The 27,301-nt window shown below is 47.6% G+C and overlaps 6 non-coding genes across 6 annotated transcripts; 4 read left to right on the forward strand and 2 right to left on the reverse strand.

The window, feature by feature from the left end:
- Positions 1–9,251: 9,251 nt before the first annotated feature.
- On the reverse strand, positions 9,252–9,333 carry trnas-cga (transfer RNA serine (anticodon CGA)). The gene has a single exon. It is a non-coding gene; the product is annotated as a tRNA-Ser (tRNA).
- Positions 9,334–9,584: 251 nt separating this feature from the next.
- Positions 9,585–9,666, forward strand: trnas-cga (transfer RNA serine (anticodon CGA)). Its single transcript has one exon. It is a non-coding gene; the product is annotated as a tRNA-Ser (tRNA).
- A 9,759-nt stretch (positions 9,667–19,425) lies between these two features.
- On the reverse strand, positions 19,426–19,507 carry trnas-uga (transfer RNA serine (anticodon UGA)). Its single transcript has one exon. It is a non-coding gene; the product is annotated as a tRNA-Ser (tRNA).
- Positions 19,508–21,303: 1,796 nt separating this feature from the next.
- trnas-uga (transfer RNA serine (anticodon UGA)) lies at positions 21,304–21,385 on the forward strand. The gene has a single exon. It is a non-coding gene; the product is annotated as a tRNA-Ser (tRNA).
- Positions 21,386–23,343: 1,958 nt separating this feature from the next.
- trnas-uga (transfer RNA serine (anticodon UGA)) lies at positions 23,344–23,425 on the forward strand. The gene has a single exon. It is a non-coding gene; the product is annotated as a tRNA-Ser (tRNA).
- A 2,601-nt stretch (positions 23,426–26,026) lies between these two features.
- On the forward strand, positions 26,027–26,108 carry trnas-cga (transfer RNA serine (anticodon CGA)). Its single transcript has one exon. It is a non-coding gene; the product is annotated as a tRNA-Ser (tRNA).
- Positions 26,109–27,301: the final 1,193 nt, after the last annotated feature.

The raw sequence follows: 27,301 nt of genomic DNA on the forward strand, positions 1-27,301 counted from the left end.
GAGTTCTGCTGGGGGAACGCTGGGGTCATTATGGGCATCAGGGGGAAGCGGTCGCTCCAGGGAGCCTGAAAACACAGGGTAGAATGTATCATCATGGTTTCACCAACAGAGAAATCAACAGAGAAGCGTTGCATTCCTCTTCCTGCTGGATCATGATGCTGCTTTTTGCATCGACTGTTTGTACAGAAAGAAAGCTCATGTTTCTTACCTGGGAATCCCAGGAAGGGAACTCCCTGTTCTCATTTCTCAGGCGCACCGGGTTTTTCCAGTCCCTGAAACACACAAACAAACGAGGCTCTGATGATCATCTGCTACTTTCAGCAAGCAGTGGAAACTCAGCTCTGCTACCATCTCTACACATTCCAGCTGTTTCCTCCAGTGACAGGAAACAGAGGATTAACTCACCACGTGCTGTACAGCCTGAAGAAGTGGGTCACCAGGGCCGCCACGGTGGCGTTGGGGTAGAGCTGGCAAACCCTGGCGACCAAGATGGCCCAGGAGATGCCGCCCAGGAAGCCCAGCCTGTTGGAGTAGATCTGGCGCTCTGGAGGAAAAGCAGAACAAAGATTAAACAGCAGCAAAGGTGTCAGATGGAATCCTGGGTGTGAATGTGACGGGCAGCGAGGAGGACGGAGGACATGATGCTCAGGATGTTCAGTCTCCCCCGTCCCCAGCTGGCTGTGGGAGGTCTGAGTGGGCTTTACTCACTTTTGGCCCAGACCTTGATGACCCTCAACACGGTGCGGAAGACGTACACGTTGGGGACACACCTCAGGATCTGTACGCTGTCTCTGTAGCCTGGAGGGAAAACACACAGTCACATTAATAACACTGAGAACCAGCTGGTGTCAACAGAGACCAGCAGGGAACCAGTCCAGGGTGTTTCAGAGAGCGCTCTGTCTCTGCACTCTGATGCTCACCGTTCAAACTCCGCACACAGCGTGGATCCAGACCCCTCACCAGACCGTCGTCCATGAGGTCCACCGCCTCCGGGACGCTGTCCTCCGGGTACTGGACGTAGACCAAGTCCATCTACGGAAACAAAAACAAATGAAGTGAGAACGAGAGAACAAACACACAGGTGACTGCCACAGTGTGCTGGTGGTGTTTGGACAGTTACCTTCTCTCCTTTATAGGTCAGCTTCACGACCGGGACGACCGTCTTTTCGAAGGCCTGAACAAAACAAGGTTCAATTAGTCACTCTTTCACAATAAAACGCTTTTTACACCTGCTTTTCATGTCCAGAATGTCTCGTCTGCCATGAGAGACGCTGCTCACCAGCATGTCGGTGACCTCTTTGTTTGCGGCCAGCTTGCGGCAGAAGGAGGAGAAGAAGTGGTGCCTCTGGACGAAGCCAGGTCCCACGCAGACGGCGTCGATATCAGAGCCTGGGGAAACAGCACACACTGAAATGAGGCCAGATTCAGGAAACACTGCTGCACTGAGCTGAAAGAAATGTTGAAAAAGCGTCAGCTCCGTTACCTTTCACCTCTGCACCGAGCAGCTGAGAGCCCACGGGGATGAGTTTGCCTCCAGCGCTGCGCCTGATGGATTCCTCCACATTCTGAAAAAAGCATTACAATTAGAAAGTGCTGTCACTGAAGCAAGAGCTCTGTTCCATTTCTGGGCTCATTTTAACACAAAGAACATTCTCTTACCATCTCGACACACATCTCATCCAGCCACTCAGTGAAGAGGGACCCCAGAGACTCGGCCACCTGCTTCCTGGAAACGAAACACACCGTTTCAAACGTTTGCTCACCAAAGGTGCATGCAGTCAATACTTTGTGCTTTTCAATATATCAAAGAAAATCCCTTGAAAAGTGTTTTTCTTACTTGGTCATCGTGGTCAGGCGGTCCTCATAGACATCAGCAGCTGCCATGAACCTCGCCAGACTCTTGGTCAGGCTGATGTCTCTCCCTGTGGGCGGAGCCTTGCTGCTGGGCTCCATGGTGCTGGAGACCCCGCGGTTTGGCGGCTGAGGCCTGGGAGGTGGTCTTGGACCAAACTGCTGAGTCTTCCTCATCCTGAAAACCATATGAACGTTTAAGTCAAGTTTCAGAGACCTCCATTCTCACCAGAACTCAGAATCAATATCACTGTTATCATGTGATATTGTCATGTAACCTCTAACTGTGATTTTCCTCTCAAGCTACAGCTTCTGTCAGCTATAATGCTTGAGATAGTATGAAGTACAAATGTTTGACTTGAGGGAACAAAGAAACTCTACCTGGTTTACTGCCTTACAGCAAAATGCATTATTCTTTATTTTAATCACCATTAAAAAGCTGTAGTAACGTGAACTCAGACTAATGAGTCATTAATTGATAAATCATTACTTAAATCTGTCTTTTCTTAATCACACATTTTGAAATAAACCTTGTAAAAGAACCCACATTAGCAGATTCAAATAATTATACCTGCACCATCTTCAAAAAAAGTGAAAAATGAAACAGAACTGCTTACCAAGGATGCATAACTGAGCTAGAATTGGAAATACTGCGAAAATCACGGATCATACGATCGAACGAACTGCTGCGCACTGGTCTCTCACTGGTCTCTCGCTGGTCTCTCACTGGTCTCTCACTGGTCTCTCGCTGGTCTCTCGCTGGTCTCTCGCTGGTTTTGACTGGAAAAAGTGTGTCGCGTTCATTTCAAACGGGCCTGCTTTGATGTCAAGGAGATGTGATGACGTCACGCCGGAATCGATTCGTTTTTAGAGCTGGAACCGGTTCCCGGCGACTCGATTCCAAGGAACTGTTTGTCTTGGCGGTTCCTCCGCTGTTCGGCTCCGCTGCGTGCGTGACGGCGTACCATGCGCGGAGCGCCGCCGGGCTCCAGCAGCCACGGCGCGGCTGCGGTCCGCTCTGGCCCCGCTGCACAGCCGCGGACCGGAAGCTTTCAGCAAGGATCCTCACTCCGGAGCCCTGCTGTGTCCACCTAAACAGAAGTAAGTGGAGTCGCAGAAGGACAGTAGATACGTGCTCCTAAATGAGTGATTTCAAAATAAAATCTGTGTCGTGTTTTTGTCTTAACATTGTTTTTTTCTTATTCTTCTGGTAGAATATATAACAAACAACATTATATGCAAAACAAAGCTCCATGACCGGAGGCTCTGTGTTGCCAGATTGGGCGGGTTTCTGCACAATCAAAGTTTTTTTGAACCCGACAGGTGGGCTGATGAAATGCTCATGTGTTTGTGACATGTTTTATTATTATTATTATTATTATTATTATTATTATTATTATTATTGTGCAAATCCGTTTTTTGGTTTGAACATGCATTTTCTACAGAGATGGAGATTTCAGCAGCTTTCTACTGTTGGACGGTTGTATATTTGTGTCACCACCAGAGGGCAGACCATGCTCGGAAGGTGCCTTTATACTGCACGTTCGGACTGCCGGAGAAAAGAGTTGAGAAAGGCTGCGGCCCTCATTTATCAAACGGTCGTACGGTGTTATATGGGCGTACACCCGTCGCACGTCCATATGAAAGACGGGTTAGTTATTTATCAATTTGGTCGTGATCGTTCGAAAAGATGAAATCTCACGACAGCTCTGACATCGTGTACGCAAGTTTCAGTCAGTGCGGACTTGCGGTGCAGCGCAGAAAAACCTGGCAGAGCGTGAAAATAATTATAAAGCACATCTCAAACACGCCATAAAGCACAAGCAGCACACAATCAGGACAGATTAAAAATAAATAAATAAAAAATAAAATGATGCCCTTACGGAATAGCTAATACAATTCTTCTTTGTGGGTTTAATAAAGGATTTTTAACTTTCAATAAGTCAATAGGTCCACTCGGTCCTGTGTCCCGCTCGGTCCGGGATCCTGTTCGGCACCGGGTCTGGTGCTGGGTGTGTGTTTCAGTGGGACCGTCACCGCCGTGGGGAGGAGACCTGGCGGCGGTGCCGCTGTCCGACTTTGAGACATAATTAAACAAAACAATAAAACTCTGAGCTGTACAACATGAATCAGCCTCATTATTTGTAACATCAGGGTTAAATTAATGGATCTATAATCTGTTCAGACCTCAGCCGGTGTCCGTTCGTCCAGGCGACGCTACACCGCTGCCGTGAACGGCTTCCTCCAGACTGCGTTTTTCTATTCTCCTTTAATTTCAGTTTTTATTCTTCCAAAGAGCTCCTCCTGATTCCCCTCCACCTCAGACCTGAGAGGATCCATTTCCAGCTCCCAAAGTTTCTTTTTTCGCCAAAATCGCTCCTTTTCCGTGTTTGACCTCAGTGGGCGGGGCTTCGGAACTATGAATATTTCAGGGCGGAACATTGTTAATGACGATCAAATTCAGCCGCCGCATTTACCAACACCCGATCACTCAAACGCTGAGATCGGCGAGGTACGGAAGTTTCTGTAATGCCACGCGAGCCCCGTCGTACGATGAGCTCACCGCTCAGATATACACCCGTTTGAAAGATCGTTTGATAAATGAGGGCCAGTGTGTTTTCAGTTTTGCACTACAATGTGCTGTAAATGCTTGGTAGTGTGCAGCAAAAGCTTAGTTGTGTGTGCTCAATGAATGGTATGTGTCATTAGAAAATGCGACTGTGTGTAGCAAATAAAAACATGAGTTCCATTTTGTGAAACAGTGTAGAGATTCAATGGCAAGAGTCTTCTTGCAAAGGGAGTGTCAGGCTCAGCGTTTTGTGTGTACAGTTTTCAGTTTTGTGTGTGCAGTATTGAGAAAGCAGTTGTTGTATTGAGAAACGTGTGTTGACAATCATGAAAAACTGTAATTTAAGTGGTGCTCATGAATGGGCTGTAGGCCTTCAGAATCACGATCAGAATCTTCATTATTCACAGCTCACACACAGCACACAGATGTGAAGAATCACATATAGTTGTAATTATCGAAATGGAAACATGACAACAATATACTGTAAAATAAAAAGTAGATAAGTTGGAACAGTCAGCATTTACCTGTAACATGCTACGGGCCAGCTTCAGCATAGGGCAGGCGTCCATCATGACAAACACTCTCTCTCCAATCTCTGGATGTGCAAAAGAGGTCTTCAGGGGTTCGTGGGGGTTCCCCTTGAGCTCACAGCCGAGTTGGTTGCACATGCTGATGTTGATGCATGTCCATCCATTGTCATGCACACCACTCTCAGACCACGAGCATGAAGTTCCTCCAGTGCAGGAACAACTGAGACCTTTAGTGTATCTGGCGAGACAGCGCTGCATGGTCAGATAGTCAGCAATGGGAGCCTTCCAGTGCCCTTGTATGTCAACCTACGTTTTCAAGTTTTCTGTTTTATTTCAATGACATTAAAAAAAAAAAAAACATGTTCAACAGAGCAGAATGTCTACCCTAATAATATAATTCTACAATTCTACAATTTCATTTAGCAGACGCTTTTGTCCAAAGCGACGCACAACACAAGCAAGAATTCAGACGTAAGGATAAGCATATAAATGACCTAAACTCATCAGCAGAGTTAATTCATCAGCACAATGTTACAGCAACATGCTTTTACTCCTGGTACACAATGCTGTCACCAAGGCTGACAAAAACTGCACAGGAAATCATTATTTTGTCAACTCTGCTGAGCTCAAGTGACGAGGGGCGAGGTACTGCTGTCCGTGTGTGAAGGTTAACTGTCGGTGGTGAATGAAGGTCGTCTTGGAGTACCTTCTGTTTGGACGGGCTTGGTGTTGGGATGAGATGTTTTCTCTTTTTGGCAGCAGCAAATCTCCGGAGTTCTGACTCTGATGACTTGGGGTCAGTTTGCTTGAAGATGGAGGGAATGAAGTCAGGATGTGTAGGATCCCTGCTGGGTCTCCCTGAAAACAGAAAGCAATGGAATAAATGAGGCTAGATGATAATACATGGTTCCTACAGTCAGACTAATCCGTTATTCAGACTGTAGCAGGAGGAGGTTTCTGGGTGGCCTGCAGCAATTAGCCGATCCCAGCAGGGGGAGCTGGCTATAAAGGCACACTGTATCTGCGCTCCAGGCGCTGTTTTGGAATTAAGAGCATGCCCCGCCCCTTTGGCGTCTCTCTTCCGGGTCTGCATTTTCGCTCGCCTTGAACGGCGTTTTGCTTAGAACTTCCTTCGAATGAACGGCTGGCCAGGCTGAGCTACCACTAAACTGCGGCGATTACCTCTGTGACGGTGCGCCTCCTCTCTTTGGGGTGGACAGACGAATGCTTTTGGGTGGGCTCTGCCGCTGCTTTGTCGGGGAAAGACTGCCTTGGTGGTGACGGTGCGGCCACAACGACAATTGCTGCTCCGGATTGCGTGCTCCTCAGTGTCGGCGGAACCGCCGCATGGCCCCCTACATCCGTCCGTTCACAACCTGCACGCGGCCGGCAGTGAAGGCTGTCACTTGTTAAGCTCCTTGGACTCAGTTGTCAGGCGGTGTGCCGCCCCGAATTACTTTAATGACATGAATGCATGAGGGTTATCCATATATTAATTCCCCCCTCCTTTATTTAGGGGGCCTTATTTACATTATGTGTGTCTGATTGGTTTGTTTTTGGTTGCGCCATCACACGTACTGTTTTTCTTATTCGGGTTGCTGTTTGTTAATTTGATTTTGCATGTGATGGCACATTTCTTTTTGTGCTCTATTGCTTGTCTCCTTTTTTGTTAAGTTTCCTTTGTTGTAAGGGGGCATTCCCCCCTTACCCCCCCTTCTGTTGGTTAAAAGAATTAAGTATTGTTTATATTAATTACAGGTGGGGGCAGTTTACAGTTCATTTATTTATTTCACTTGTGTTGTGACTGCCCACCACCCATGTCCTAGTGAATTATGATTATTGATTTGTTTGGATTATCGTTTGGTGTGAGTGTATTAGGAAACCCTTCTTTTTAACGATTCCTTTCTTTTCCCTCCCTTTCAGAGGCTGAGCGTGGCGCTGGTGGTGCAGGTGTCCCCGGGTGGCGGTCTCCTTCCTGTGTGACGTGTGCGCACCCCATAGTTTGAGTGTGTTCATCTTTATTTGGTGTGAAAGTGCTCACGTGTGTCTGGGGTGATCCCTGAGACCCTCTTTTCCCTTCACACACTGTGCCCCCAACGGTAAGCCAGCCTCTGTTTGGGCTCCCCCTTCTTTCCCTCCATTTTTAGGGTATGAGTGCGATTTCAAGTATTTAATAAAAGATTATTTCCTGAACGGAACCACGTCTCCTGCTGCCTTAGTTCCGGACCTGGGTGCCGTAAGGGGCACCTTATGATGCACATATTTCCCTGGGTGTAACTCCCAGGGTGGCGTTGTCAGGCCCCGTGGTGTACAGCATCAATTCAACAATCAATACTGTACACCACTACACAATTTTCCCTTCCCGTTGCCACAATACCTTGGCATGTTTCAGCAGCTGTACGGTAGATTACTAGCTATGTGAAACTATGTGTGCAGTTTTGAAGTCATTTGCGTCAAGATCTTCTGAGAATTTGAAGATAAGAGTGATGCGTCTCGTACTCGCTCTTTAGTTTACCCTTTATGAAGGAGATTCCCGACATCAATGTTGATGATGTAGAATTTCTCTAAACCAACAAACTTTGACGGAGTTGCAGAAGTACTAACTCCAGAAACCGACAACAAAGCGCTGGCGCTAAGTCAAAAACATGTTGGAAGCAAAATATCAGATTTTGTCATGCTCAAAAAACGATTCTTACCGCTGAGGAGGTGTTCACCACGAAGTAGGGCTGCCACGATTAGTCGATTAATCACGATTATGTCGACTATTAATCGACTACTCATTTAATAGTCGACTAGTCGTGTTTTTTTGTTTTTTTTCTAATGTTTGTTTTTGTCTCGAAACTGCTGCGGTACCTTCCACTGCCGCGTCTGCCTTTCTGTGTTTGACACACATGTGCAGTCGTGTCAGCTGCAACAACATGGCCGCCCGGCGGCAGCGGAGCTCCAAAGTGTGGGAGCATGACAAGAAAACGTCAGAGAAAAGTGCATTGCAGTATCTGCAGGACAGAACTTGCCTTCCACGGCAGCACAACGGCGATGCATGAGCAGCCGAAACAGAAGAACGTCGTGGCTCGTGACAACGATGATTGCCCGTCGTCTCGGTAAGCTAATAATATTAGCATAGAGGGCTAACTTGCTGTTTACTGTCGTATAATGCATTTACATTCTAACCACTATGCTGTGATCACTCGTTAATCCACCATATATAACCACATTCTAAATCATTATGCTGAGATTCACTTATTTATATACAGTTTTAATCACATTCTAATGAATATGTACTGATGCAACTGTTCACTATATTTTTACCTCATATATACGTATTCTGTGATTGTTTCATGATTTTGAGGCCTTCAGTATAACAGGCTGTAACTGAAAGCTCATTCTGTGTGATTCTGACGGTCCCAGGCCGGTTTCAAGGTCAGGAGCAGGGAGCAGATCTACTCCCTGTTCTCTCCCTACATGAGAAAAAAGCTTCTGTGTCTCATGAAACAATTGCTGTCTGTATTGGTCTCCGGGAAAAACAACCTGTGACGGTCAGTGTTATCAAAATGTAACCATCAATCCGCTTGAATCATGCAAACTGAAGGTTTAACTTCCCGAGCAGAGGAGAGCTCGGTGCCATTTTCTGCTGGAGACTCTGATGCTGCCAGAGCTCACGGACGTGGTCCAGGACTCCTGTTTTTCTTTTATTGCTAGCATTTAGGTTATCTCCCTGTCTGATCAACTTTCTACTGAATTAAAGATCCTGTGCAAGAGACTTCAACGTTTCGAGCATTTTTAATTACTTTGTTCTTCAGTTTTCTGCTCAAGTCTCAACATTACTCATAGCTGTCAACATCCAACCCAGTCTCACGGCAATTCGTGCTATGAGTCACGTTAATTAATCTATTGCATCGTGTCCGGGAGCACGACTTGCACAGTTTTTTCGTGTCCCACGTCACTCTTTTTAAACTAATACATTTCAATGAGAGTCGCCTGGCCACGCCCCCCTCGCGATTAAACGAGGCATAAACTGTTGTTTCTTTTATCCAGACACTCCAATAATAGCCTGTTTTACTGTTTTATTGCCCTGTTCACGCTGAAGGTAACTTTAAAGATGTGTGCAGCCACATAGCTGAACAGGAACATGCTGGAAACATCGCGATAGTATCCACTCAAATATAAAAGATCTGCTCCTCCAGAGAGTGGACTGCAGTGATCCAGGACTCAGTCTCAGGTCTGGAACAAGACCCATTTGACTGCCTGTTAGCATGATGCTAATAGAGAGTCTGTTCATGGTGAACCTGGAACCTCCCAGACGCTGTGAGCAGGGTTTGAACCTGCGTGGGGAAACCCCATTGGATTTCGAGTCCAGCGCCTTCACCACTCGGCCATCACAGCTGCAGCTCCAGCTGGAACTCAGTCACAGTCCATGTCTCCAGTCGACTGTAGTGGTAAACGGTTCTTTTCTAATAGTTCCACCTTGGGAACCAAGTCTCTGAGCAAAGGTGACTCAGAAAGTGAACATCTATGACAGTTTAGTGTTTTCACTCTAAGTCTTCGCTGTGTAACATGATGGTTAATGAAGTCTGAGCGGTTCAAGCTTCCAGACTAGCAACAGAGTTTGTGATCTATTTCCAACCCTCTGTAGAGCTGTGATGGCCGAGTGGTGAAGGCGTTGGACTCGAAATCCAATGAGGTTTCCCCACGCAGGTTCAAACCCTGCTCACAGCGTCTGGGAGGTTCCTGGAGATGTTCCCAGTGAGCAGACCTTCTATTAGCATCATGCTAACAGGTGGGAGACACTCAGCTCTTGTTGCTGACCTGACCCTGGAGCATAGAGGTGTGTTCCTCAGTGTCAGCAGGAGATGATATTGTGCTGTTCCGCTTTTTGTGAAGACCACTGGCTGCTGAAGAGACATGGATTCTGTCAAACTCGTATCTAAAGTTCTGTTGTGTTTTCAGTGTGTGTTTCCATGAGTTCAGGGCTTGGAGAGACTGAAAATGCAACTTTTTTGGAAACGTCTCCAAACGTGGAACTTTTTCATGATGATCCAGCTCTGTGGAAACGAGAGGAAATGGTCGGGACCCGTTGACACAGCAACATCTGGAAAACTTTGTCTGTTTCCATGGAAACAGCAGAAACACAAAAAGCATGAAGTTTTCATGTTGGTCCAATGGTTGGTTCTGTAAAGACTCCATGGAGAGCAGATGTCAGCGGTTCAGAGAGTCAGGATGGAACAACAAGTCAACCCTTTAATGAAACACCAGACTCTGATCGCTGTGAGCAGGGTCTGAACCTGCGTGGGGAAACCCCGTTGGATTTCAAATTCAACGCCTTCACCACTCGGCCAAAAATGGGTCAAAAGGGACTGCCCCGGTGGGGGAAAAAAGAAGAAAAAAGAGGGGAAAGAGGAGGGAAGGGGAGAAAAAAAGAAAAGGAGAAAAAAGATGAAACTATATAATTTTTTTCTGCTTTGTTGTCTTTCAACATTGTTCACACTAACTTCAACACTTCATGCAAGGTGTATTATCATTTAAATGTTCATGTCTCATGTGGGATTTGAACCAGTAACCTCCTAATGTAACACAGCCACCGCTTTGGGCCGTCCAAACACCTTTAACGTGCAAGTAAAACCAAAACAAATGCATGAACAGTGTATAACTGAATGTAGACGACTGTCCCATCATGTGTCCCCTCATTTTTTGATAGTCAGTTATCTGAGAGACTCGCTCAGTGCAGCACAAGTGAATAAACTACTCCAAAATGAGCAAAGAGTGATTACATGTGCAATGATTCTGCAAGTAATACTGACTTCAGTTTTCCCATGTATTACGCTGGATTGTTCACCCACTAGTATGGAACGTGAGCTGGGGTTAGACCGTCGTGAGACAGGTTAGTTTTACCCTGCTGATGATGTGTTGTTGCAGTAGTAATAGTCCTAGTTTTAAAGACAAAAACAAATAAAAACGTGAAGACTATTGCAGGCTCAAATAAAATTATTAAAATTTTATTGCAGCAATGTACAACTGTACAAATGTAAACTGCAGACAGTGTGCAAACAGAATAAAATAAATGATTAAATAACTATTTACAAATAATCAAGAGGAAGTCAAAGGTACCCAACAGGCTGTGCCTCCACACAGCAACGATTGTAAAGTCTTCCTCCAGTCACCCAGGGTCAGTCCTGCTGGACAGTACCACCGCCCCTTCACCTGGGTGTGTCCAGTGCTTTTGCATTTGTCCTCTCCACATTGTTTGCAGGTGTAGTGGAACTGTTCCTTTGCCAGCCTCTTCTTTGGAGGTTCCCCCCTTGAGACACGCTCCTCATCCTCCTGGGCAGCTTTACTCGGCCTCCATGCACGCTGCCTTGGCTGAGACGGAAGGCATGATGGAGGAGCTTGCTGCAGTGGAGGAGCTGGCCCAAATTGTGGAGGGAAAGGTGGAGGTGGAAATGGTGGATAGAGCACAGGTTGCTTCTTTGCTGCCAGAGTGAGCAGGTTGCACAGGGGCAGTCGGAAGAGTGTTGACTGCAGGGAGAGGCTCCTTGGCCATGTGGCCTGTTTGGGCAGTACAGCGCCTTGTAGCAGCATGTCCCTGTCCTTCCTCTTACTCCTCCAACACAGCCTACAAGACAAACAGTCGTTATTTTAAACATGCGAACACGTGTGGGTTTTTTTTCTTGAGATTAAATCCGTATATACTGTGTTGACAGTATGGATAAGGAAAATGAAATGGCACATACCATGACGAGACAGTGTTGGTGTTCACCGGCACCAGGACCAAGTTGGTCTGGTCCAGGACAACCCTGCTGTCCTCTGTCTGATGTGGCTGTAGACGCTGACTATTGACTGCAGGATGGGCAGGGTTTTCCCCTTTGTGTCCTTTGGCCTGTTGCGTGCTTCCTCAAACTCTTTGGCGAGTCTGAGGCAAACACATTCACTGACCCGGTTTACTTCCGGGTCCTGGGCCGCTTGGCCATGGGTCATGTATAGTCTGTGGGAGAAAAAGACGATATAATCTGGAGTGTGAACAAGGACGTAAAGCCATGAAGAACCAAGGGACGATGTCAACAGGGACTGCAATAAAAACCATTTGATCTTGACACTTTTCACAGTGCTCTTACCTAGAGATTTGTATTGAACCAAGATGGAAGCAAATTGGAATCAAGCAGCTTTCTGCTGCCTGCTGTCCAGGGGCAGAGCCACTGGGTTTCCTGGGTGCTCGCCATGGTCCTGCTGACACATGTGCCTTCTTCCTAGCCTTCTGGGTATACCTAAGCAGTGAAAGAGACTTTCATTTTCTTCACTGAATGTATGTGTTACAAGCATATTTCAGTTTATCATGTACTGCACATAGCACTTCATGATATTGGTTCTGGATCACTGTAAATAACAGGTATTTACTTGTTGTCAGTGTTTTTGTTTTTGTCTAATACTGTAAATAATTTGCTGTGGTCTTGTATTGTTCACAGGGGACATTGTTTTGTGTTAAAATAAACTTGAAAGTACTGGAGGACTGGGTTTATTTCAAATGTATTAATATGGTGTTTGCACGTTGTTGGTGCCTTGACCATGGGATGGAGAGCAGTGTACAGGTGGACTATGTCTGCCTCCTCCTTGGCTGACAAAGCGGTGATCGTGCGGTTCAAGCCAAGAAGGTAGGCAGCCAGGGCATCAGCAGCGTCCCATCCCACAACACCTCTGGAGTCACATTGGCTGGTCTGGAGAGGGATGAGTAAGAAAAAGAAAAAAAGGTAAATTAATGGTCACTTTTGTTTTTATGTGAACAATGCATTACATTCATTTATCTTCTTCAAATGTAGCCACATTTATGTCAGGTAAGTGGTGTGTTTTTGAGTAGGCTGAAATGTTACAGAAAATGTTACTGACCTCAGTGTTGAGGACTTCTGGCTCAGCGTCACCCTCCAACAGCTGGTCAGCAGGATCACGAGCCACCAGCTCAGACATATGTATGGTGCAAAGGCCTCCTCCTCCTCCTCCTCCTCCTCCTCCTCCTCCTCCTCCTCCTCCTCCTCCTCCTCCTCCTCAAGCACCTGTGAGGGGATTTCAGGTGCATGCGATGGAGCAAGCAGGTCTCCTCTGTTGGTCTGGCCCAACAAATACTCTACAGCTATGCGCTCATCTGTAATCAATAAAAACACAGGATGAATAAAGGACATACATACACACGTCCATCTCCTACATATATAGCACAATCTTTGCACCCAAGAAACCCATGCCCTCTAAGTAGGGGATGCCTAAGAAAAAGAGGGAATGTGATACTCTCCTCTGGAAGTGTTGCTCTGAGAGCTCTCTCACCAGTCGGTTTCCCAGGCGGGGTGAATTCTGCCACTAGAGCAGAACCGTGGATGCGCTGGCTTAAACTGTTAAGATGGGACATCAGACGCACATCAAAGGTTCTCAGGGTTGAGCCCCCCTCCACAGCTACTGCCTCCTTGGCTCGGCCCATGTTCCTCCTGGAGAGCCCCTCCAGCATGTATCTGCACATGTACTGCAATGCACCGCCAGCCTAACACACAAAATAATTCATTCCTGTTAAGATGTGTTAATTTGAATAATTGCAGCACATTCTCTGTCATAACAGAACATTAAAAATATACAATACAGTATGTCTCCATGCTAATGTACCTGGAGTGAAAGCGCACTGGTGCCGGTGAAAACTCTCCAGGGAGGAGGACCCCCTGCCACATCGGAGGATGTCCAGCTCTTTGCCGCCCTTCTGGAGTGTCCCCACCTTTGTGTAGAACAAAACAGCTGGAGGGTCTTGGAGGCACTCCAGGTGCTCCTGCTGCCCCTCCCAGATGTGGCGCATGCTGTCATGGCTCACCAGACGCAGCCCTGTTGTGTCTGTGAGCTCCCACACTGAGTCCAGCAGCTCGGAGATCAGGCGGCGGATCTCCTCCACCCCACGCGTCCTCCTCCTGCAGCGCCTCTTCAGTTCCCCTGGGCTGATGGTGGCCATAAGTTGTTCCTCAGTGGGACCATGTCCACTGTGGCTGCTCTTCCACTCCTCTCTCTTGGCCTCCTTCAGGCGTTGCACGTCCTCCTGGTCCCATTCAAAAACGCAGGATGACAGCTTGGTACAAAAGGTCCCATACAGAGGGTGGTGTTCTGTGGTGAGGCCACGGTTGAAGCGCCTCATAAAATACAGACTGTCCAAGCTCACTGCAGACCTCCAAGGATGGAAGAGCTTGGTCACTGAAGACACACCTGTGAGAAACCATTGTTAAAATAATAATAAAAAAGTAATACAAATAACTGTGTCTCTGTGTGTCTCTGTGTGAGTGAGTGAAAGAGAGAGAGTGTGTTTGTGGGGGGGGCAGAGAAAGAGGTAGAAAGGCAGAGGCACTTTTTTTTTAACACTTTTATTTGAAAGAAGCAGTTTTCACCCACCTGACTGGCTGCAGCAGTCCCGGTCGACATCGATGCCCTCAGGTTCAGCCTGGCCTGCATTCTTATGACGGGTAACAATGCCTTGGCACAACTCTTCCAACCCTGCACCTTCACCCATCGTCAGAACGGAGTTCAGAACCTGACCAAACTCGTTGCCGTTGTTGGTCATCCATGAAACCGTGCCCCCTGTATCACCAGTCAGCTTCTTAGTGATCTGTAAACCAAACACAAGCACAAGAGGTGAATTGACTTCTTTTCTTGGTAATATAACAATAATATACACATTTAATACATTTTTTTACAACTGAAACCCTAACCTTCTTTGTTGAATCCATCTTCAGAATTCTACCATAAGTAGAAGTGATGACCCTTCATTTCATCAAGATGGCTGAGGATCTCAGTAGAGTGGACTGTCTCCAACCACTGAGCAAGTGGAAGGGGCCTGAAGGGTGGTGGAGGAGGACAGACGGCTGCAGAGGGGACAAAAGTAGCCGTCTTCTTATGGCGCTCACAGTCTGAGAGGTAGTGGATGGTCTGACGTGCCCACTCCTCGCTGTGTGCTTCCTCTGTTGCGGACTGGGGGTAGGAGGAGCTGTTACCGCTGGTGCTTGGCTTCAGAAAGGTCATGCATTTCCTGTCCAGAGCCAGGTGTGATGTGAGGACAGCGGGAAACATGCTCCTGTGCCCAACATGCAGCTGGGAGAGCAGTTCCTGGCTCCATGGGCAGACTGGCAGAGAGCACTTCCTGCAACGTGGGTAGTCCCCTCTAGATAGTAGCAGCTATCCACGTTCTGTAGATCCCAGAGCTGTTCATTTTCTGGGAACATTGTGGGCATTTTAAAGCGATCCCCCACATCCTCATTGGTGCCCAGATGAACAGCCCCTGCCGATAGTACCATCCAGGCTCAGGAGGAGATGGTTTGGGCTCCAGAGGGGGGTGAAACCAGCAGGCCTGTATTTTTTGTTTCAGTTGGCCTGTAGGTTTTTACAGGCACTTGGCAATCCACACCTGATCTGCTTCCTGGATTACTCTCCGAAACTGTTCAGGAAGAAAACCTTTCCAGTGAACAGAGCCTGGTCTCAGTGGACTTGCAGAGTGGGGTGGTGTGGGACAGGTACAGAGACAACGTGTAGGGTGGCTTGGAGCAGCTGACTGAAGAAGGGGGGCACTGTAAGGGGGGAACTGTAAAGCTAAACTGACAACAAAATGAAAACTAGAATTTGGCACTCAGAGAGCGCAGACCTCCGCCACAGCTCAAATCAGTCACCAACAACAATAAAAAATTCCTGGATCCAGACAGTGATCCGGATCATCACCAACATTTAATGGATTCCAATTTAGCCCAAACCACAAAGTTTCATTGCAATCCGTCCATTACTTTTTCCGTAATGTTGCTAACAAACCAATGTTGCTCCTGCCTCTTCTCCGTGTGTCGATGTTGTCTTCAACTCCCCCTGCCTCTGTGCCTCCTCTCCTTGTCTCCATGTGTCCTCTACCTCTGTCCAAGCTTCCTCTCCCTGCCTCAGTGCTGACTGGGACTCGCCCTGCCTCCATCACAACTCCTCTTGCCTCGCTGGACCCAGCTCCTGAAGACAAATCTGCTGGCTGGGGGAAGGGAGAGGGGGAATGGTGCAGCACAAAAAGAGACCATTAAAAAAGACAAGTAACAAACAGACTTTAAAAACACCAGGCCTGCAAAATCACTACCAAAGGAAAAAAAAAACAATTAATCCATTAGTAAATAATTTCACTTAGCATGTGGAACCTGCAGGTGCACTGCAGGCTTCTTCCAAACAGATCCTTGTTGGCTTGATGGCTCTGCAGGGGGCAAGCATCAATTCTATCCAAGGTCTTTTTCCATCTCTTGGCCCCTGGCCGTTTGCCAGTTGAAAAGTGGAACTGGCCCTTGGCATATTTGAAGCAGATGTCCCTCCAGTAAGAATCTGGCTTCCCTGTCCTAGTCATCTGGGAACATCACATATAAAACAGGTTAATTTAACATGTATTCATTGTGTAGTGGAGTAGAAAGTCACTACATGTGAATAAATGACCATATTAATTAGCCATGTGCATATTGTGTAATGGTAGGGGACTGAATACAGCATATTAAGTAGCAATAGGTGCATTTTGTAGTATAAGCTTTGTAGACTTTTAAATCCAATTCAATTCGTGTTTTTTCTTTAATTTTATTTTCAGATTGATAATTACAGTACCATATCAACTGTTTTGCTCAAACACATAACCAGGCTCCATTCAGAATTGAGAGAAAATACAGTCAAACGAGCCTCGGAAAAACAAAACTATTCTCACGAGTAATGACACTTGGCACAAATATTTCATACCTTAAGGCTTTTCCCGACAAATCGGCAGAGTTTAATTGGCAATAAAACAACAAAATAATACTTAGTCTTGTGTTTGGGTCGTGCCTTCAGACGCGGAGAGCTGTGGCGTACACAGTCAAAAGCTCACGCAGCAAAGCGGCTACGTAACACGAAAGTTTAAAAACAAGCAGAATATCATTCTGACAGCGCGGAAAATGACATGATTTAGTGCTTTCTCACACGATTTAACATTCGGCGTACATATCGTGTTACCTTCAAGAGTATTAAAGGTGCTGTAGGCAGGATTTTGCTAGTCAATGCTAATTTTTCTGTGTTTTCTTTGGATTAAATGTTAGAGTATCCATTGATAATCCTTTAGGAGTGTAGCATAACTGCTCTACCGCGAGGGCGCAGCGTTTCCATCTGTCTCTGTTCTGAGCTGAAAAGGAATCTCGACAGCTCCAGGTATCTTTGACCAATCAGAAGAGCCCTGAGGCTCTAACCGTGATTGGTCGAGGGGCGTTCGTCGCACGTTCTTGTGGGAGGGGCTTAACTTGCGTGAGGGCGTGATGTCAGAGAAAACAGGACAGGATTGGCTGTGCTGGGTTTCAAATCGCCATCTTAGATGAGTCAAATCGCCATCTTGCTTAGGTAACCCTAAGCAAGATGGCGGAGATGCAGAGTCCTGCCTACAGCACCTTCAATCAGTAAAACTTACCGTTCTCCCTACGTTTGTGTGACTGTGGAGGAAAAGATGGCTGCCATTCGAAACTTTCTGGTCACGCCCCCATCTTACGTCACAGCCCGTTAGCACCTGTTACGCCGGGAACGCACTGGACGCGGAAGCGTAGCGGAGGCGCCGGCGCTCGGCTGTTCGCACTGGAGGCGTATGGATCTAGACTAGGCTGGTCCATGCTTCACATGTACGCGTTTCCGCGTCCGCTTTGGAAGGTCCGCGCACCACCGATGCTTACGTGCTTTCTCCCATGCTACATTTTGAGCTCAGCTGTGCGCGTCTCATGCGGGCGCGGTGATCCACGCAGCCTCGAGAAGCTTTTCCGGCTCTACAGACTGTTTATCTGCTCCTTTATTACGGATTATTTAGAGAAAATTAAGCACATACATTGTCAGTACATTATCTTTAAGTATTAAAGTTTATTTAGCCTTTTTTTCCTGTTTCTGAATCGCGGGGCGGCGCCGGAGCGATTCTTCTCCTCCCTCCAGACAGTCTCTCTCTCTTTCCACAAGTTTTTCACTCTTTCGGTGTCTTTAAGTGGAGCCATCAGGCTGTATCTCCATCTACTTTCACTTTTACCGTCATGTTTTGTTTGCTATGGCGCTCTGGCGCAGGCGCACTCTTCCGCGACCTGCGCGCAACGCGGTCTCAAATTCTGGCTGCTGCGCGGACGTCCGCGGATCGGTCTGCGCGGACCCTAGCAGACAGGAATTCATGACGATTTTTGCGTCACACGGACCAACACGCAGCGCGCACCCACGCGCACATGTGAAGCTGGCCGGGCCGGCTGCCTGCTCTCCGCTGGTCACATCGGCTGCACTCGGCTGATCCGGCTGCTCTCGGTTTTCACGTTTGTTCCCTCTGTCTCGCTCTGCCAGGATGGATGTGTGTTCTGGTGACCTGTGGAGAGACTTTTCCTCCTCCTGTCCTCTTTTTTTCTGCATCATCATTTAATTTATTTTATTTTGAAAATCGACCGGATTCTCTTGCCTTTTCTGTTTCCGACTTCCTGTCTGGTCCGATCTGCTTGATCCAGCTTGACATATGGCGCTCCCGGCGCTCGCGGCTCGCGTGGAAAATAGAACGAAGCGGAGCGGGCGCTGCAGAGCGGGCGCTGCAGAGCGCGAGCCACTGCGCTCCCCTGCACGTTGTGTGCGGCCAGCCAGATAGGTTAACATGGGAGGCGATCAGAAGCGCCGTGCACGGCGCTACCGCGCGCGGCGCTTCCGCGTCCAGTGCGTTCGGGCCGCTAGGATCGTGTTCGGAGCTCGTCGGAGCCCTTTGATGTTGTTCGGAAAGTGTTCGGACCTCGTTCGGACTCCCGCTCGGACTTGTTCGCACTTCTAGAAAGGTGTTCGGATCTTGAGACAGTCCATTCACTGGCGGGTGCGGCCATCACAGCTGCAGCTCCAGCTGGAACTCCATTACAGTTTGTTGTGCTGACTGATCTTGATCTTGGACCACGCCAGTGAAGAATTCTTGGTCATCAGTCTCTGCCTTGTTTGCATGCTGTACTAGATAGTAGCTTGTTTGCTTTCATGAATTGCACATTTTTGCACAATGATTGTTCCCATGACAGACTTTGCCCACGTGTCCATAAGCAGGACGCTTCCTCGGCTCATGTTTGTAGCCACAGTTTCCTTGATTCCTCATTTTTGCATTCTGAGCTGAGGCACCACTGTCTTTCTTTTAGTCATATTGCTGTTTTGGTTACTTTATGACACAAGACTTCATGATGTTGTAGGTTTCATCTGCTCCATTGTCCCTCTTGTTCCTTTCAAAATCCACGTTTTCTCTGACACCATATAATATACAAGTTTGGCAGAATCCATGTCTCTTCAGCAGCCAGTGGTCTTCACAGAAAGTGGAACAGCACAATATCATCCACTGCTGACACTGAGGAACACACCTCTATGCTCCAGGGTCAGGTCAGCAACAAGAGCTGAGTGTCTCCTGCCTGTTAGCGTGATGCTAATAGAGAGTGTGTTCACTGGGAACATCTCCAGGAACCTCCCAGACACTGTGAGCAGGGTTTGAACCTGCGTGGGGAAACCCCATTGGATTTCAAGTCCAACGCCTTCACCACTCGGCCATCACAGCTGCTTTTCCAGAAGGTCCAACAGTCCAAGAACAAGGAGAGACAGAGGAGAGCCTTCAGGGGGACGACTGGAACCAGACTGAACCGCCTGAGAGCAGACAGCAGAGCGGCGGTCAGGAGCAAACACTGAACACATGATCAGTCACTGATCGGCAGCTGATCTGGGTCTGTTTCACCGAGCAGCGTCAGTGAGAACGGGTCAAAAACACATATAGAACAGCATGTTTGGACAGTTATACCTGTCTGAGACTGTAAACACACATGAGGCTGCTGCATCACACTGACAGTAACAAGCCTGTAATAACCCATGATCAGTTTGATCAGTTTGTATTTGAGGAAAACATGTGAGACAGTTGTCATTCAAGTGTATTTATTGGTAAATGTGCAAAATAACATGAAACAGCTGCTGTCTCTTCTGGGTTTTAACATTTGCTTTTTGCATTTTCAACCAAAGAAAAGTGCAAAATCACAACTGAAAACAGTCAGGTCTAAGTCCCCACCGGTACGTATAAACATGTACACACACACACACACACACACACACACACACAGTCAGCACCATGGACAGTGTCTGTCTCTCCTGAAGAAGTCAGTGTCATCAGTGGGCAGTGGGGGAGTGTGTGACTGTGGCAGACTGGTCCTGATTGGTTAGAAGGAAGAAAAGAACAAAAGAAAAACTGATCAGGAGAGAGTAAAGACAATCTGAGCCCAGTAGCAAAAATCATAAATACAGTAAAAAGCTGAACTCCCCTCTTCCTCTCTCCAGGGAGATCTCTTGCTGGCTCTCAGCTGATTTCTGGGCATCCTGACTGGTTTTTCAGTTTCTTCCTTCCTCATGCAGCCGGTCCATGTCCAGAGTCTCAGTCAACTTTCGGGCAGCCGCCACATCTTCCACGTCAGAGACTTTGAGAGTCACACAGGCCTACGGGCCTGAGCTTCATCTGCTGGTAGATCAAACCGTTTGTCAATGTATGAAGTTACAGCACTGTAGAATTTAGTGAAAGCACCTTTCACTTTGGCCTGTTCTGCAGGCTGCCGTTTATCCATCAGCTGTCTGGTCTGGAACCCGTAAAGCTGTCCTCTTTTCTTTGCTGCATTTTCTCCTTGGATTGTCTTGATTCTTTGTAGACATCAGGGATGCAGAGCTGTTTCCTCCAGCTTCTTTACAAGCTTGTCGAAGACAACTCCCACATTTTGGAAAAAGCACAAGTAGATCTGAGCTGTCCAGCTTTGTCCTCCTCATCATCTGCAAATATCTTGCTCAGTGCAGCAGGACAGGCCTCCAGCTGACCTGAACTATGCTGCTGCTGCTGGCCAGCTGTGTAGGAGACGATCAACAGCTGGATGCAGAGACAGCCACCATCATCTGAACATCATTAAAATAAAGTACATTTGTCTTGAAAAACAAATCCTAAACCCTGTGGGGAAATACGGAGTCTGCTGCCTCCTGAGCCTGGTCTGGGAAAGTGGTGGTGTCGTCTGAAGCTGGCTGGATCTGGATCAGGCTGTCAGTTATTGTTTTTGCAGGTGGACTTTATGTGAACCAGGCCACGTTCTAGACCACGTTCTATTGTTCCAGACCTGATCCTGAGTCCCGAGTGGTGAACTGTGGCGGATCCCAGGAACCGTTTTTAAAACATTTTCAGAGTCTCTGAGCAAAGGTGACACAGAAGCTGGACATACTACGACCGTTTAGTGTTTTCACTCTCAGTCTGGTGGAACATGGTTCATGAAGCCTGAGAGGTTCAAGCTTCCAGACCAGAAACAGGGATTCTGATCTATTTCTAGTCTCTGTGCAGCTGTGATGGCCGAGTGGTGAAGGTGTTGGATTTGAAATCCAACGGGGTTTCCCCACACAGGTTCAAACCCTGCTCACAGCGATCAGAGTCTGGTGTTTCATTAAAGGTTGGAACCGTTGCTCTGTCCTGACCTGAGGCTCTCTGAACCGCTGACATCTGTTCTCCATTTTTGTGGGGAGTTGAGTAGTGTTCTGTTGATGATGATTACTATTTTGTGTGTTTGCCCAGTTTCATGTGCTTGTTGTTTTGCTGTGTTGATCACTGTTGCACATGAGCAGATGGTAAAAGACATTTTATGTGACCAGACTTTGTGTTCTTACATCCTTGTTGAACTGTAACTGGAAAACGCTATTTTGTCTATTATGTTGGATTATATTGAAAGTCATATTGTTCATGTATTGCCATCTTATGAACGCTCATTGTAAAGCAGCGGTAGGACTTTCCTGAGAGCACCCAGTAGTTTTTCTTCTTCCTTGGTCGTTTCTCCTGGGGTTGGTTTCCTGGACGGTGTGACAAAGACATGTCTTAAAAGAAGAATAAAATCCTTGGAACTGTCACAGATGTGGGTGAAAAGATGATTGTAAACAGTTTGATTCTTGTGTTTGTTCTTTATTTCTAAGCTGCCATTTGTTGTCATGTTGTGTTTTTGGGTGGACAGAAGGTCCACCTGAAGAGATTTATGAGAACATTCCGAACAAACTCCTCCCCACATCTAAATTACTCCTAAAAAAGGGGTGCAGAAGCGAAGGGAGGGTTAAACCACATTAACGTGATTGGACCATTGCTCAAATCTAATACATCCATCATCAGAGCCACACAGCGCCACCTCTAGGAGCTCTGGCCATGTTGCACCGCCTGATGAGCAGAGGGAGAGTTATGCATCATGGCAGCGGCAAGAAGAGAAGAATCGGTAGTTTTGTTTCTCCAGACATCTGTAGTTCTTCGGTCTGATGAAGAGAATAAAAGGGTGAAGGACTGGGGACCAGACTGAAAGGTTGTGCAGCCGGCAGCAGGTCTGGGGAGGCCTCCACCCGGAGCTCCTCCTGGAAACAGACACATCCTCTCTGGAATTACAGGCCGCCTGGAGATCTGCGGCGTTTTGAGTTGGCCTTGCGTGGCTGTCATGAGAAAGCGAGCCCTGGAAGCCCCAGAACATTCTGTGGCTCGGTGGACTTGGTAGCTTTGCTTGTCAGAGCTTTGAGAGAGCAGCTGGAGAGAGCCACTGTGTTCAGGGGGACGGTCCAGAACCAGAACCAGAACCTGCTGCTTGACTGCAGGCTCTCTGTTAGAGGGACCAGATCATCCAGGCAGACGAGGCGATGGAGTCCAGCTCCCAGAGCCAGCTGGGGCTCCTGCTTCGTTACACTGAAGGGAAAACTCTGCAGGAACCATGTCTAGAGTTCATCCCTCTGCAGGCAGGAACAGCTGAGGCCGACGCTGCAGCTCCGAGGGAACGTCTTGCTGCAGGAGTTCCTGACAGACAGAAGGTGATGGAGCCAGTGCTGTGAGGGCTTCAGAGGATAAACCCACCGCCATGCAGCAGCGTCACCTGATACTGCAGCAGGCCGCCTCCCACACTCCAGCACTGACTCGTTTTTATTCTGCTCTTGGTGGAAGTTTTTGTGTTCTCGACCCTCCAGGTGCAGCAGTGTCCTTGGTGAAGCAGCGGCTCACAGAGTTCCAGCAGCCAACCACGTCAGGTGGAGCTTCCACAGCCGGGCAGTCAGCTCTGGGGGGGGAAACCCCTTTGGATTTCAAATCCAGCGCCTTCACCACTCGGCCATCACAGCTGCAGCTCCAGCTGGAACTCGGTCACAGTCCATGTCTCCAGTCGACTGTAGTGGTAAATGGTCTTTTCGAGAAGTTTCACCTTGGGAACCAAGTCTCTGAGCAAAGGTGACTCAGAAAGTGAACATCTATGACAGTTTAGTGTTTTCACTCTAAGTCGTCGCTGTGTAACATGATGGTTAATGAAGTCTGAGCGGTTCAAGCTTCCAGACTAGGAACAGGGTTTGTGATCTATTTCCAGTCTCTGTAGAGCTGTGATGGCCGAGTGGTGAAGGCGTTGGATTTGAAATCCAACGGGGTTTCCCCACGCAGGTTCAAACCCTGCTCACAGCGGTCAGAGTCTGGCAGTGAGTCCTTTTCTTCAGACCTTCACTGAAGGGTAGAACCGTGGTTCTGTCCCCATTCAAAGCTCTCCCTCCCTGAAGAGTGAACCACTGCTCACTCCGGTCTGCTGTTCTCTTCGGTTCAGACACTCTGCTCAAACCGGGACAAGGACGAGCTCTGGAGGTGTTAGAATGATGGAACTACGACCTCGAGGCCAGATGTGGAAATGCCCGGCCTCAGAAACATCTGGAACCAGAAGCTTGTCCCAGTGATGCTCAGAGCACTGAGGAGGAGGAGAGCAGAGACATGGAGACAACCACTGGACGAGTTAGGACCGAGACAACAGGATGTCTCAGGCTTGTTCACAGGTCCTGAGTGTGGGTCTCAACAGCACCAATTCAGATAGTTACCACAGCTTGATCCTCAGTGAGGCGTTCAAAACTACTGGAAATTTGCCATGTTTACAGAAATGAAGAAATGACGGACAAAACAACAAACAAAATGAAATGTGGAGAATCAGAGAACCTTATACAATACAAAACATATTTCAAACAAGATTTAATTTTATTGGCAAAATTTTGAATTTAAATTTCTGGAATTGTCCACAAGTCTCACACTTAAATGACTTCATCACACTTCAATCATGTGTATTCATCTCCAGGCTTCAGCAAGTTACTCTTAAAACGTAATTAGTTATAGTTACCAGTTAGTTTTTTTTAAAAAAGTAACTTAGTAACTGAGTTATTATATTTTAATTAAAAGTAACTTATTACTAGGCAAAGCAGCTTCGCCAGGACGTCACGTGTTTGAGCCTAAAGAGACGCGTCCCGTACGGACGCTGTTTGTCCCGGCCGCATGGCCAAAGGCAAGTACATATATTGCAACAGGAAATAACGGCGCCCCAGACATGACAGCACACGGCGCCTGTTCAGCTGCAGAGCAGGACAAAGCTGCTGCATGTGAGGCAGCATCAGTGAGTCACACAGTCAAACAGACTGTCCCTCAGCAGCACGGACCGCTGGATTAAGGTGTTTAGTGGTTCAAACACAGCGAGGAAAATGCATCGTGGAAGAACGAAGGCAGAAATGACAGCATGGAATGTGTTTCGCCCAGAACAGTCAGAGACGTTGTAAAAGAGCTGGATCCTGCTGTGCCTGCAGCAGCTGCAGCAGATGTGCTGCTGTGCAGCTCCTGGACATTCTTCAGGAGCAACAGGCTCAAACGAGGAGAACCCAAAATGTTTCCCCTCTGCCTGAGACACTAGAATCCAGACGGAGTACAGTCTAAACTGCTGGATTTCTCTGAGGACAGCGGTGAACGGGCCAGTGGTTTCCACGATGCCGTGACTGAATGTTTGACCAGACATGAGCTTCAAGCAGAGTCTATCACATCATAAGCTGCTGGCGATGCCACAGTCAGTGATGGCAGGCTCGACATGGACAGGCTGTATGAGTAAGGGAGAAACTGAAAAAGCACGTCAGGATGCCCAGAAATCAAGCAGCGAGAGGCGGCCGTCTGTCTTCCATACAGTGGGAAACCCTAACGGGACCAGCCTGTTCCAGATGCCTCGTTCCTTCTCAGAGCGCCCGGTTCCAACGCCTTGGTGGAGAGGAGCGTTTCACATGTGGCCAACAAGTGGTCTGACGCCAGGAATGGCTGCAGCACAACTCCTCAACAGAGAGCTGCAGCTGTCTGTGGACATGGACGTGTCCTGCAGCGACGTCTTTCTTGCTGCTCCAAAAGACGAGGAGTTGCTGGATGCTGCTAAAAGCAGCAAGAGATCTCCCTGGAGAAAGGAAGAGGGAGTTCAGTTTTTTACTGGATTTTTACATTTTTGCTACTGGGCTCAGATTGTCTTTACTCTCTCCTGATCAGTTTTTCTTTTGTTCTTTTCTTCATTCTAACCAATCAGGACCAGTCTGCCACAGTCACACACTCCCCCACTGCCCACTGATGACACTGACTTCTTCAGGAGAGACAGGCACTGTCCATGGTGCTGACTGTGTGTGTGTGTGTGTGTGTGTGTGTGTGTGTGTGTGTGTGTGTGTGTGTGTGTGTGTGTGTGTGTGTGTGTGTGTGTGTGTGTGTTTTCAGTTAGATTCTGCACCTTGATGGTTTCTTTGTCCAGAAGGTTTTTCAGTTTTGATTTTGCACTTTTCTTTAGTTGAAAATGCAAAAAGCAAATGTTAAAACCCAGAAGAGACAGCAGCTGTTTCATGTTATTTTGCACATTTACCAATAAATACACTTGAATGACAACTGTCTCACATGTTTTCCTCAAATACAAACTGATCAAACTGATCATGGGTTATTACAGGCTTGTTACTGTCAGTGTGATGCAGCAGCCTCATGTGTGTTTACAGTCTCAGACAGGTATAACTGTCCAAACATGCTGTTCTATATGTGTTTTTGACCCGTTCTCACTGACACTGCTCGGTGAAACGGACCCAGATCAGCTGCCGATCAGTGACTGATCATGTGTTCAGTGTTTGCTCCTGACCGCCGCTCTGCTGTCTGCTCTCAGGCGGTTCAGTCTGGTTCCAGTCGTCCCCCTGAAGGCTGTCCTCTGTCTCTCCTTGTTCTTGGACTGTTGGACCTTCTGGAAACGCAGCTGTGATGGCCGAGTGGTGAAGGCGTTGGACTCGAAATCCAATGGGGTTTCCCCACGCAGGTTCAAACCCTGCTCACAGCGTCTGGGAGGTTCCTGGAGATGTTCCCAGTGAACACACTCTCTATTAGCATCATGCTAACAGGCAGGAGACACTCAGCTCTTGTTGCTGACCTGACCCTGGAGGCATGGAGGTGTGTTACTCAGTGTCAGCAGTAGATGATATTGTGCTGTTCCACGTTTTGTGAAGACTACTGGCTGCTGAAGAGACATGGATTCTGTCAAACTGGTATATTATATGGTGTCAGAGAAAACGTGGATTTTGAATGGAACAAGAGGGACAATGGAGCAGATGAAACCTACAACATCATGAAGTCTGGAAGGGAATCTAAAGTGGAGTCTGGATCCAAAGATCCAAAGAGCTGCGTTCCTTCACGAGGCCGGAGACGAGGCAATCAAGGTATGTAACACCTTTGACGTTGATGAAGATGTTGATGACTATGAATTAGTCAAAGAACTTCTCCGCCAGCGCTGAGAGCCATGGAGAAATATGAGCTATTTGCTGCACCTCTTCTTCACTCGAGCGCAGGGGAAGTCAGAAGCTGTTGATTATGTGACTGATTTGAAGAACAAAGCAAAAGACTGAGAGTTTGAGCACCTTAGCTGTGAAGAGGCAGAATCGTGTGTGGGGTCACAGATGACCAGGTGAGAGGACGACGACTGACAGAACCGGACCTCACCCTACAAAAAGCAGTAGATATGTGCAGAGCTGGGGAGTTGAGTCAGAGTCAACTAAAAAGTCTACATGAGGAGGCTGAAATTCCTGTTCATAAAGTAACCAAAACAGCAATATGACTAAAAGAAAGACAGTGGTGCCTCAGCTCAGAATGCAAAAATGAGGAGTCAAGGAAACTGTGGCTGCAAACATGAGCCGAGGAAGCGTCCTGCTTATGGACACGTGTGCAAAGTCTGTCATGGGAACAATTATTGTGCAAAAATGTGCAATTCATGAAATCAAACAAGCTACTATCTAGTACAGCATGCAAACAAGGCAGAGACTGATGACCAAGAATTCTTCACTGGCGTGGTCCAAGATCAAGATCAGTCAGCACAACAAACTGTGATGGAGTTCTGACGTCACTCCGGTGAGTGTTTTCCGTGTTGGTGAAGCTTGCTGAAGCCTGCGAGCGACTGAAGTGCTTGCTGTCTCTCTCTTGCTATTGCTGTTAATTCACGAAGCAATCAAAAATCGGGGTTATTTACGCCCCCGGGGTTAC

The sequence above is a fragment of the Salarias fasciatus genome, chromosome 3 (assembly GCF_902148845.1).
Source record: "Salarias fasciatus chromosome 3, fSalaFa1.1, whole genome shotgun sequence".
Classification (NCBI taxonomy): domain Eukaryota; kingdom Metazoa; phylum Chordata; class Actinopteri; order Blenniiformes; family Blenniidae; genus Salarias; species Salarias fasciatus.